The sequence below is a fragment of the Erithacus rubecula genome (assembly GCF_903797595.1).
Source record: "Erithacus rubecula genome assembly, chromosome: 4".
NCBI lineage: Eukaryota > Metazoa > Chordata > Aves > Passeriformes > Muscicapidae > Erithacus > Erithacus rubecula.
Genome location: NC_136686.1, coordinates 30,816,633 through 30,830,121, shown reverse-complemented (window position 1 = coordinate 30,830,121; position 13,489 = coordinate 30,816,633). Strand labels below are relative to the sequence as shown.

Here is a 13,489-nt window from a genome sequence, read left to right as displayed (position 1 = left end):
TGTAATACCCAATGTCGGTTTGGCGAGATGGCAATGGAGTAATCCACAACACCTGCACCAAATGCCACCTAATCCTCTTACACAAAGTTCTTGGCTCCTGAATTACCACTTGTTAATCACAACTCACCAGAAACACACCTGTACCATTCCTCCACTCGAAACTAAAGATAGTGGGATTTGGAAGGGCAAGCAGGATGATCTAAGAAAAGAAACTCTGTAAATAGAGAAGGCATTTCAAGAATAAAACTTAGATACAAAGTGAAGTCAGTAAGCACAAAATCTTAAAAATACTACATACATACATGTTCTAGGATAGTTAAGTCCAGCGGTAATCCTCAGGTACATAATTTTACAACTTCAACCTACAAAATAGGAATCATCTACAAGAAGTTTCATTTTCAGCAGTACTGAACTGATAGCATAGACTCTTCTGACCGCAGCAGAAGCAAGTAAAGAGGTTCCACATCTTTCTATTCACCACACCCGCCCCCAGCTTTCTGTTTCATGGAACTGGTCAAGGCAGGTCCAAGCCAGCATTGTAAGATGAATGAAGCACCCAGTGTACAGCAATCTACCCTAGCTCTTTGGCAGCCTGAAATGTGCCATCTGATACATGAGGAATCAGATACATAAGCACTGCTAGAATGAGAAAAACAGGTATTTTCTCTGCAACTGTCGCAATTAAATAAGGAGAGCAGGAAAAAAGTGGCCAAAGCAGGTGGTTGGTCACAGTGACCACTGAAGACTGCTGGTGTCTTCTGAATGACTCAACAAAACAGAATGAAAAAAAATAAACAGAAATCGGAATAGGAGGCAAGTAAAGTAAGACAAAAATTTGCGCATTAAAAAACTTAAAAATAAAATTAGGGAGAAAAACTCACCATCACTGCCACCAAGCAAACCAAAGTACACATGTTCTGTTATGAAACCTACAGTTAACCCAAACTTTATTACCTGTACCTAGTGTTGGGACTGATCGTTGCAAGCGTTCTTTAGGGAAAAGTATCTTACTGCATAGATGTTAATTAGCTGCTTCTAATGCATTTTACTAAAAACTGTCTCCTACCACAAGGCATTTTTTTTCATTTCTCAGAAAAAAGTTTCCAAAGGAAAGTGAATGTGAAATGATGGGAACTAGAAAAGAAAATCCCAACCTCATATTCTATGCATTACCAGATACAGAAGAAGATGAAAAAAAACCACACAATATTAGTACTAGTAACACATTGTCTTAATATGGTAATGATCCTAGATAATGCAGGTAATTCATGTTTTTACAACAATCAGCAGATGTTTTCTAATAAAGTTCTATGGCGGTCAATTTCTTACTGTACAAAGCCTGCAACCAGCGTAAGACTGACTCTAGTACAAGTCAATAATGGCAGATTTAATTCTCTTGGGTCAGTGGGAGGACAATTAATTTTCTGTACTTGCTCTTAGGCAAAATTCTGTCATCTCACACTTGTAACAAAAATTGCCCAATGCATCACCCAAATGGTCCTTTAAATGTTTCATAATCTAAGATGTAAGCAACCATTGCATGGGTGATTCTTTAACTTCAGCACATCTAGAACAGGCTCTAGAGACACAGATTGCCAGATTTAATTCTTCACTAAACTGCCCAAGGAACAGGAACCACTAAGTAAACCTACAATTTTTAAATATAGTTCCAATCACAGAAATAAATTCTAAGAGAAGTAAAACAAGCTTTGAAAGGGGCTTTAATGACAACAAGTAGTCTGAAAGGGTACCAATTCTTCCCTTCTAGAATCTTCAACACACCCACCTATTCACTATACTTGCTGCATAGACAGCAGACATATGATCTTGCTATATACAATTTACCCGACTTGTTAGGAGACCAAATTCAATATCCTAGATTCAATTGCTACCATATAGGAGACACTCTTTTCTCATTACTGTCTTGTCACACTTCTAAATTCAATATCAGTAGGAATAAATTTTGAAATGATGCCACACTAGTGTTAAGTGGCACAGTTGTATTGATCTGTATCAGCAGCACCTTTAGTAACAAAGCACAATATGTTCATTCTGTAGTGGTTACACCTAATGATAATAATTCTTGTTAACTCACATAGCCTGAAAAACAAAGATGTTTAAACAAAAACAAAGGAAGATGAGAATAATGTCCTGAAAGTAATTCCACAGTTGATGGGAAAATCCATTTTTTTACCAGGGTGGGGATAAAGTTTGGCTGAAATCAGCTGGTAGGTAAAGAATCAGGAAAATATGTGTCATTAGAAGACAGATTACTTTTTTTTTTTTTTTTTTTTTTTTTAACAGGGTGAACATGATCCACTGAAACAACCTCCCCAAGGATGTGGCAAAATCCCCATCACTAGAGGTTTTCAAGATGCAATTGGACAGGATGCCAGATAATCTCACCTAGGCTCTCTTTCCCAAGAAAGACCAGACTACATATCTTTCAAGATCATTTCTGATCCAAGATACTCTATTAACTAAGCTATAGAACTGATTTAATTACCAGAAGATCAGTATTAGCTATCAGATATTAAAACTTATCTAAAATGGTACTTTTAAAGGTGGCCAGATGACTACTCCACCAGTCTTCTGAAGGACTGTTACATCTTCAGCAAGAGAGCAGTAATTGCATTTGAGAAGGTACCTTTCAAGATAAGCAATCATCTGCTAATAAGCTAAGTCATTAAAAAACAAACAAAAAACCCACCTTAAAAACATGCTATTATAATTATTATAAAATTATTATATATTAGATCTTTGAATATATTATATACCTAGTATATTTTATATACTTCATGCATTTTGTAATTCTATATAAATACATATGATTGAGGAAAACATGATCAGATGGCTTATAATAAGAGAAATCTAAAATGGTAATTAGGTTGTGAACTTGAGAATCTTATTTGCATAGGGTTTTAAATGTAATTTTTATATATGGAAGGTAAAAAATACATGGAAACAATAGATCATCAGGCTGAAATAAGCATAAGTGAACTTATCCTTAAGGCAATTTTCTTCCAGAAAAATTCATCATGTTTGCTATCTCTGATCAGATACACAAAAAAAATAGTCCACCTAAAGTAAGATTGTTTCTGAAACCTAATTTCTAATTCATACAAGACAGACTTTTATCACACCTGAGATGTAAATTGCAAGCACCTCACTTCCCCTTCTTTGGTCAACCAATAGAACTAGTGGCTCATTTTGAATATTTTTCTTTAACTCATTTTTTGACTGGTTAGTCTTCTGACGTGGCACTACAAACTATTCATTGAATAAATACTGCTGTTAAAAATTTAGAGAAATGTATTTAAAGACACTGCAAAGGGTATCAAGTTTGACAGGCTCATACAAATTATTTTCAACTTTTATTTATGAATATCCATAATAACAATGTAGAGAAACAGGGTATCAAATAAAAACTGCTATGAATGTCTTTGTTTTTAGGGCAAGGCACACTGCAAAGTCCAGGAGTCCCATTCTAGAAGGGAAACGTTATTTTCGGAAGTCAGACTAGGGGACACCCAGCAACAGAAAAAGTCTTAAGTAACTGTCAAAAACATGGTGCTGTTTTGGGTGGGTTTTTTAATTCTAAGAATTCACATGAAAACATCAGGATAAACCTGAAGTGCAATGCAATACAACACAATTTTTTTTGTAAGTTCCTCATACCTACAAAACTTGATTAAAATTAACGTTCTTAAAATTCACACAGATTTAAACTGTTTTCATACATAGGTTTAAACCATCAAAACCCATCTTCCACCTGCAAAATCTTATTTCAGAAGAATGTTTGAAACACATCACAACAACTAAGAAGTTAGATTTCAAAATATGGTGCAATGAGGAAAAATATTGGAATTTGTATTACTGAGATATAATGAAATACTTTTTTCTCCCTGTTCTGCAACTGCAGCCTGTGCACAACTAATTCAGTATAATTCCACATCAACTGAGAAGACAAGTAAAAGAACAGGAAACTAGAGTTTATTGCTACTATAATATAAAATGTAAGACCAAAATATTTGGTAGAAAGTCTTGTTTATCACTAGAAAAACATCAATTTACAAAATAAGTTTTATTGCCAGGTTTTCGTTTCCCATCCCTGACAAAAGCAATTTAAGGGTTCACCAAAATGAGGAATAAATCTGCGTAAAATTTCACCAAAAAGTAATTTCTTTAGAAATCCTGCTTCAAACAGACTCACTTTACAGCAGCAGTACTGCTGTAAACATTCACTGTAGCGACCAGAGACTACCACAGTTGCTAAGCAACATCTTAGTTTCATCTCAATTTTTGTATTTGCCATTTTGGCATATTCACTGGAACCTTACTTATTCCATAAGTAACCTCATCTCATTCCACTCCTTTCACAACTGTTTTATGAAATGCAAACAGATTTTTCAGAGGAGAAAAGGAGATGGGGGGAAGCTTCCATTTTCCTGTGCTTTTCTTTATGTGTAGATGAAATATTTTAGAATATTTGCATGTGCCAAGAAACAGCCACCATAGTGCTACAGAAACCTCACAGACATTCAGCAATCATCTTGCCTTTTCTGATTCCTGGCTTATCCACCTAAATTAAGCAAGGACAGGAAGCAGAAAATTTCATACTAACAGAAGTAAAAAAAAAATTAATACCTCAGAGCAATTAGCATATTATCCAGATTTATTCTACAATGGAGTAAAATACTACACTGATACATGAGACTGAACCCCCTTAGTTGAAGATCATGACACATGAGCCCATACATGTTCTCCTTCTATCTTACAAAAAAAGACCAATATAAATGACCTTCAGTGACATCAAGCAGCAGATTTCACAGTGGCAGAAAAAAGAAAAAAGACTACAAAAATCCATGCAGTCAACATATTTCTGGGGATAATACTGCTATGAGGTTATGAGAACTGCCCACACTGATTGTCATCTAATCCAGAGGGGTTTCCTATGTAGCAAGACAGCATCCTATGACCTAGACAGCTACTCTGCACAGCTTTGCATACAGTAGTAAGATTCAAAAGAGGTAACATGCTTGTCAGAATTCTAGCAGAATGAGCACCACCACTGCTATGCAGTACCATCTTTAATAGTTTAGTCAATATCCATACACAGCCCCATCCTTATTAAGCAGCACTTAAGCATTAAGAAGTACTCTTCAACATCTTCTTAAAAGGGTTCTGTTACATTAACTAAATACTGTGACATCTCCCTTTGGTTTAAGTAAGGATGGAGGAGAAAGAGGACAGGATGAAATGCTAATAATTAGGTATAGACTTTTGTGATGAAAACTGTAAAAAGCTATGTTTTTATTAAATACTAAGTAAGTAGAATCATGCATGCACTTCAGGCAATAGTTCTTCAAATCATTGCCTTCAAATGATCAGGGAAAAAAGCAAGTGCTCAATTACCCATTTGAAACAGGAGACAGCAAACCTAATGTTACACAAAGTCTCAAAGATGCAGAATAAAAAACCAATTATCTAAAAGCAATCCAGCTATTGGACTTTCTCATCTTGCAATATGAATCTTAATAAAAAGGAGTCAATTAGCAAGTGCTGTATCACTTTAGCTGCCAAGCAGTATTTATTTTTTGTGCTGTGGGATGACCAAATGTCAGCAGCCATTTCTGCAGCAAAATCCTAGTACAAGGAACGTGAAGTATTTTCTGTGAATTACAGCTTGTTGTTAATATTACAAAGGAATATATACTTCTAAACATAGGAAACTTAAATTAAAATCTGTAGTCTGAAGGCATTTCTTTTCCATAACAAGGGGAGAATCCATATTTGTGTTTCCTTGATTTCTTAGTCTAAGATCCTTGAAGAAGAAAGATATGTTAAGTGTTCTCTTGACCACTGCAGTCAGCATGTTCTCATGCTAGGTTTCTTAGAAGATACAAAAGCAAAATAAAAAGGAAGATTGAAGTGATGTTCCATCTAGTCAATAAAGACCTTTGTCTTCTAGATTAAGAAGCTACAGGCTTCAAACGAGATCAACTCACATTTCCCAAAGTATTTCTTATGTCTGTTTACTAATGACCCCAATGAGGTTTGCCAGTATGTGGGATGCTCAGATAATTCTGGAAGACTTTCCTGGCTTTAAACTTCTCATCTAGGATGAACAGGTTTTAGGGTTTTTTTCCTGATGAATTATTTTCAAAGCCACCGTAAACTCCAGTTTGCAGTTACTCAACACCATCTCCTCTGCATGGTTTCTAGCAGCAATTGTGTGGACAGAGAAGTCAGCCAGCAACATTTTGTTCATGCTGACTAGTGACATCATACACACTAACTTAATGAAATGCACCTAGATAAACGAGGCATTTAGGACACCAGAAAAAATAGGTCTGGAGCCACCCCCAATGCCAATGTTGCATTCCTAAGTTGAAAGGATGGAAGTGAACAAAAGCAGAACACACTTCTTCCAGTAATGAGGTCATTGTTTTGCTTGCTAATGCAAATTTTCAAAAATAAACAATATTATAAATTCATGAAGCATTGATAGTCTGCACAGAACATCAAACTTGCATTTCACAGTATAGTATAATACCAAAAAAAGGAGTTGCAAGTTTACCTCTACTGATGCATTATTTGGCAATGATTTTGCCAGAACAGTGCATAAAAGTTTTTGAGCCTAGTCCCAAAAAACAGTGGCCAGGCTATAGTGATACTGCCCAATGCATTTATGAGTTGGTAGTACTTGGTCTGCAAAAGACTTCTTCAGTGAAGAGCTCATAGCAGTTCTACAAAAAACATTCTTTATTTTACTGTTTTGTGAGGGGGAAAGGCAGATGATGAAGCAACAATCCAGCAATACCATTTCAGAAATGCAGAAGTACATGAAGAATTTATACAGCTATTTTAGACTGCCTGCCTTCCCAGATTTCATTAAAAAAATCACATGGAGAAAAACGCATCTGCACCGTCACTCAGGGAAACCATTTGCAAGAAACGTCATTTTTCTTGCCTAGAACTAGAGTTTCTTGCCTAGACCTGGAGTTAGATGCCAGAAACAGATGGTAAGTATTACACTTAAAAATGCCTCCATTGATAAAATGTGTAAAAGCCACAAAGGGAAGCATCTTTAATTTTGACCATTTAAGGTTTGCTGTAAGTCAACTTTCAGAAAGGTTCTGCCCAGAAGCCTTTAACATCAAAAGGAACACTTGTCCACAGTCTGTCTCTTGCCTGGTGAGACAGCAAGCCAAAACGCTTGCTTGCTTCCTGGAAAGGACTGGCTGCAGTTTCACCTCATCCCCCAAAAAATCAAAGGCTAGATTTCTCTTTGAATGAGTGAAGAATCATTATACATCCTTTCTTCATGTGCTGGCACACAGCATAGCTGAACTGTTTCCTGATAATTTTTCAGACTAACTACAGACTCTCCTGATGAATTTGTGTACGTGACCACCTCTCCCAGGCTTGCATTTGTAACCATAAAACTATTTTATTTACATACCCCCAAGGAGAATATGACAGGTCATAACCATTCTTATGCTCTTTGCCAAGACTCCTCCTAATTTTTTGACATTGTAAAAAACCAACACAGTTAAGAGGACTGCAACCTGTATTGATGCATAATTCACATCATCAGCATCTGGTATCACCCAGGAACATAACTTTATAAAGAGTCAACTTCCTTACTCTTCTTCTGTATGCTACAGAATTTCAGTCCCTCTGCATTACCTGTCTATTCTGGGCTTTAGCTACCTATTTTGTCTGTGTGATCCCCACTTACTTCCAGGACAGATTGCCCTGTCATACAAATATATTTTATGCTGGATGGTCCATAGATGTATCAATCCAATAATGGTGTACAAGGGTGATTTATCTATCTGAATCTAATAAATGGTGTTTTGGTCTCACTAAGCAAATGATCCTAATGACTTTGTAAGAGTCGATCTTTCAATCCTCTAAGTTAACAAAAAGTAACTATTTTACAATACCAATCAAACTTTACTTGGAGCATGATTATTGTACTCTCCCCATTCAAAAGCTTTAAAAATGAATTTAATGTTTTATTTATGCAGGGTTTGGGATGGGGAAGTTGTTATTTAAGAAGTAACTGTTTCAAGGAGTAACTGCATTACAGATACTGGATATTTACACCAAGGAACTTTATTCCAAAACAAATTATATTAAGATATGCTTTTTATAATAGTGTTTCAGCAATTAAATTATCTCCATGTTAATTGAAATAATATTCTTTTGCATTTACAGACATACTATTAATCCTCCATTATTTTTCTTCAGACCTTTTTAAAAAGTCTTCGGGTCTTCCTCAATTCCAACTTTATACTGACTTACTGGGAGGGACATGTCAGAAAAGTATTCTCAGCCAACACTTTTAAAATCCATGGATGCAGATTACAAAGACCTCCTTATAACCTTTGCTAAGAAATATTTATTATGGAGTCTTCAGTATCTTCCTTGTAACGTCAAGGCTTCAAAAACTAGAGTTACCTACACAACCTTACAATAGAATCTCAATTTTATCTAAAATAACGCCAAAATATTTACTGTGATATACCTATTTTTCTTTCACTATGGTTCTGATACCATTATCACCAACATTACTGTTAGAATTCTCAATTCTTAACAAATCTCACATTTGTTATTTTGCTTTACCAGTAAAGGTTTTCCTCTTAGGAATATTTTATTATAATCAGTTTTCTGCATTTTTTCATGCCCCACTCAATGTCATTTCTCCTTTACCATCATCACACTCATACTTCAAAGAAAGGAAGGAGGAGCCCTAAACTGCTTCTTTCATATAGCAATGAAAGCAAGACTGGTTCTAACAGAATTTGACATTTACAGAGAACTTTCTAGTTGTTACAGGTGATTTCCAGTGTAATTTATTTAGGGAACTCTACCATATACATGTGTTTGCACGTTCTCACACATGCCCATTTTTGTACTTTTTGTAGTTTGGACATTCTGCATATAAGCAGACTTCTGAATGACAAGCAAATTTGTCCATATCAAATCTTAAGTTAGCACCAAAAAGTTATTAAAAGTTTCAATGTATATAAGCCAACTACAAATTGCAACTCATTTGGCCCATACTGTAGGCATGCAGCACTTTTCTCTGCCGTATGAATGCAGAAGTTTACCTTTCTCTATTACTGGTAAATTCCTTCCTTTGCAATATCAACCAGTTACAGTTCTCCTTCCTAGCATATTTACTCTGTAGGCCTTAATTCCCAGGCCATCTCAGAATGCCTCCAGTACTTTCAATAGCTATCCCTGCCATTTGAAGCTGCAGTAATTTATCTGCTTACTTTGTCCTTCTATTTCTTCAGTTTTATTCTCTTCCAATAATCTTACTTTTCCTTCAACCAAAACAGGCCTGTCTACTTCTAGTTCCCCATTCCTATCTTGAGCTGATATTTGCCTTTAAGTGGCCATATTTTGTTGGTTTGTCCATGTATCCCCAATTATCTCTTTTCTCTAGGTCAGTGACCATTTTTTCAAATAATTTTCTTCTACTACCTCTCCAGTCTTCCAAGCTGTCACTACTCTGACTTGTTAAATAAAAACAACACACATATATTTGTTCAGAACTAGCACATCTGCCTCATGCAGCTATTTCATGCACTACATGTATAACCATAATAGAGCGTATTATGTAATTAGCACTTAAATTCTGTTAAAATTTCCTGCTCTAAGGCAAGGTTATTGTCCTCTTGTGGGGGAGATCATAAAAACTCCATATTCTGATCTAGTCCCTTTCTTATGAGAACAGCTTTTTAAAAATGTACATACAGGCATTTAAGAAATTATATATACTAAAAGATACATGGACAACAGTTCAGTATCTAATTGCTTCAACAGCTTTGTAATCTCAAGAAGAAGAAAATTCAAACTACAACCAAGGTAATGAAGATCCTTCATAACACCAGGAAGCTGAAACTCAATTGGTGGATTCAACTTTGTCAACTATGCACCCTTTCCAGGCTAGCCTCTCACAATTGCTAAGCCTCCATGTGCATCAGCTAGTGTCACTGTAGGACAAAAATAGCACACTAGCAAAACAGTAGAGGTTTGAATCAAACAAAAGAAGTAACATTACCAACAAAAACTACACAACCCAATTTTGAATATTTTTAAAATACTTAGTTTTCACTAAAGTAAATAGTCTACAATAACTTCCAGGTAACATTCCCCTTAAAAACATCAACCACAATATAATTACAGCCAGAACAAATGACTTTTGGGTTTCCCAGAAAATGCCACTTATATTCAAATTTAATTCCTGGCATTGTGCCAAAGTGGGGGGTTGGGCACCTATATAAAAAATTAACTTCAAAATCCTCTGAAACACGAATGCAGAAAATTAGTTGATTCTCTTACCTGGTGAGAAGACAGCACGTGCAAAATGAGTTTCCTCCTCTGAGTAAGCCACTGACATGCAGCTCATTTGCATAAGTATTATGAGCTACAACTAGACTTCCAGGTCGGCCATCTTGATACTAAGATCCTGTTTTGTTTACACAGCAGCATGAGTACTGGATTTAGCCAGCCTGAGCTATGCTGTTATACTCTCAGCTAGTAGCCTACATCTGTTCGTTAAAGCGTGCTGGAATTCCTACTTCTCCACATCCTAGCTGAACATGTCAGAGTGCCCCTGCAGCTCACTGAGCATGCCACAGCCTCTGAGGAAACTTGCAACTGCAAGTGTCTCCAGTGGTACTCTTTGTACTGCCTTCTGTGCTGCCAACTATTAGTGCTGCAGCAACTATGTACAGTGAAGTACCTCCCACATACCACACAGTAGTAGCACCAACAAGCACAGATTTATTACAGCACACAAAGAAAAAAAAAAAAAGCTGAAATTTCCTCTGTATTTTCACTTACTAGCAATCTAATTACACCTAGATTCTTTTGTACATCTTTTCACATTCATCAGTGCTGCTTTTTGTGTCCAGAAACCAGAGTGCTCCAGCAGCCCGTGTGAAGAAGTCCATGACACATGTTAGCTGCTGCCACCAGAGCCAGACTGCAGTTACAGCTAGCTGGCGCCAGTAAAAAATTTACATAAAGGGGCCTGATTTCAAGACTAAATTGCAGCAAGATATTGCTGAGCAAAGCCCTGCCCCTCCCCACGGGTTCTAGAATATACCTTTCTAAGTATTTGCTTACTAATAATCCAGAGCCATGTCAAAAGTCAAGCGCTGCTCTCATAGTTCATATAAATGAAAATCGACAAAAATGTCTGCAAAATAAATTTTACCTTGCAGCCTGTTTCAAGTAGGATTCTGCAGACATTGTTCACAGTCATTGTCTAGTAATAGAACTAACACCAGAAAAATTGCACTGTGCAAGGCAACTAGCTATTCTTAACCTAGTATGTCCAGTATTTTGTAGATTTCCAACAAGAAATAAATATTAGTTTCAGGTAAGACAAATTAATTTTTAACATAATAGACAAGCAACATGTGTGGCCATTTAATTTGTTGTCTCTATTTCACATTTAACTTTTTTTAATTAGTTAGGTGTAGGAGGAAAAAAAACAAGTCTCAGCCAGAATTATCTTTCCAATTACCTCTAAGGTACAGTGAGAGGTAGCAGCAGAAGCTTTGATTTCAGCCTCACATTGACTTTTAATACCTAACCTTTTTCCTTCCAGTCAAAGTCCAATTAAATAAATCAGTAAATTACATCTGACAAATGCTTATACTCAAATTCACTGTCCTTTTTTGGGGGAAAGAAAAAAAGATAAAAAAGAAGGAAGGCTTTCAGTGTGTATGTGTAAAGGACAACTCATTTGCCCCCCTCACCTGCTGCCTTGCAAGAACTCTGAGTGCATGAAAGAACCAATGCAAATAGATATACACTATTTATTATATTAGCTATAAACACAAGTTCCTGAAACCTTAAAAAAAAAAAAATTTGGCTAGCTACACATTTAGCAATAGGCATCTGTAGTTGCAGCCCGGCACCATTTAGTGAAAAAGCAAAGTAATGGAGACAGGGATGCTTACTGATTTGAACATGGCAGAGCAACTCAGGACCAGAAGAGCTTGCTCCACATCCCTGGCATCTTCTAATTCCCTGCATTGTTCCTCTTTAGAATGCTAGTGTCAAGGGTATATATAGTGGAATTATATGTCCCATTTTCTATTGCAAGCATATTTGTTCATGTATGGCTGGTTCTAGGTTATTTGAACATAATACATTATGCTCATCTGTAATGTCAAAAAGATTCTTATGTCTGAAAATATTTAGCAAAACAAATTACTCCTCATTTGTTGTTGTAATTTATCCTCACTTTTTGCATCCAAAGCCCTAGAGTGATTTGTAAGGAAAGGCTAATTATTTTTCCAGAATGCCTGTCACATTAGTGACAATCACTAACTTCCCTTTCATGTTACCCGTATCTTTGGACTTGCTTTACTTCCAGACTGATTTATGTATGCTAGTGCATCTAAGTGCATGCAGAATACATCTTTCAGTGATTCTGCTGTCATTTGGAGAAAGAATCATGGGGTTAACTGCTTCTGAGCTTAAAAAGAAAGGGCACCAGTGCTGTTTAAAAAAAAAAAAAAATTAAAACTCCTTAGATTTCCCAAATATAGTCATGTCCCTACCCTCCCCGCAGCATTGTGCACGAATACCTGACTAATAATATGTACAGTAAAACACATAATGCAAAAGTAAGAGCCTTGGAGCATTTTCTGTTGTGGGCTCCATTCCGCTGTGGGAAGTCCATGCCAGAACTTGCCAGCAGCGCCCGCGGACGAGCCCTGCATCTGCAGTCTGCGGGAAGCACCACCCCGCTTCCAGAACGTTCCGGCAGAGTCACCCGCACCCCCTGCCTGTGCGTTCCTCCCCGCGCCTTCCTCCCCGTCACAATGACAAAGCTCAGTTTCAAACACAAAACGTTTCCACAGAGAGGAGGAGCCATTGCTTTAGCAGTTAGAAATGCACCAACTCGGTTACACAGGGCAGAGGGGCCGCCTTGGGTAGGGCTGAGCCCCAGACGGGCGGCAGCCTCCGTCTGCCAGCATAGGGCTGGCAACCCACCCCAAATAAAGTACAGGGACCCTTCAGCAGCCTCCAAAATACGGGATTTCGGCGGGATTTTTTTTTCTTGTCAGCTTGGGCTTTTTTTTTTTTTTTTTTTTTTTTCCTTGGGGGTGGGGGGGAGAGGGAGGGGAGCGTGGTTTATTTTGTAGTTTGCCTTGTTTTTAACAGGAGACTCTGAGACAATAAACCACAATGTACTCATAATTCTCCAATGATTGGCACTACAAAAAAAGCCAAAATGTCTGCCTGCCTTTTCTACGTTTTGCTCACGTTGGTGGAAACACGTAAAAACTATTGTATCATTCTCAAAACCAGTTCTCTTCCTGCAACATGCAAACGACTTCCTACTCCCTCACCTTAAAAAGCAGATGTTGCAGTCAAAGGTAGTAAGACCAGCTGTGTTCAAAATAACTACTATTAACTGTATGGGTTCAAAAGATACTAATCAAGA

The 13,489-nt window shown here is 36.9% G+C and overlaps 1 protein-coding gene across 9 annotated transcripts in view; it reads right to left on the bottom strand.

Moving 5' to 3' along the window:
- The window catches only part of ATF7IP (activating transcription factor 7 interacting protein), an 89,638-nt gene that overhangs the window by 61,450 nt on the left and 14,699 nt on the right, over positions 1 to 13,489 (bottom strand). The window contains exon 1 of one of the 9 annotated variants that reach the window (XM_079304520.1): positions 10,363 to 10,759. The exons of the other annotated variants lie outside the window; for them this stretch is intronic. The gene's annotated coding sequence lies outside the window, so the exon portion shown is untranslated. Of the gene's footprint in view, positions 1 to 10,362; positions 10,760 to 13,489 lie in introns of those variants that run through there. 9 annotated transcript variants of the gene reach the window in all.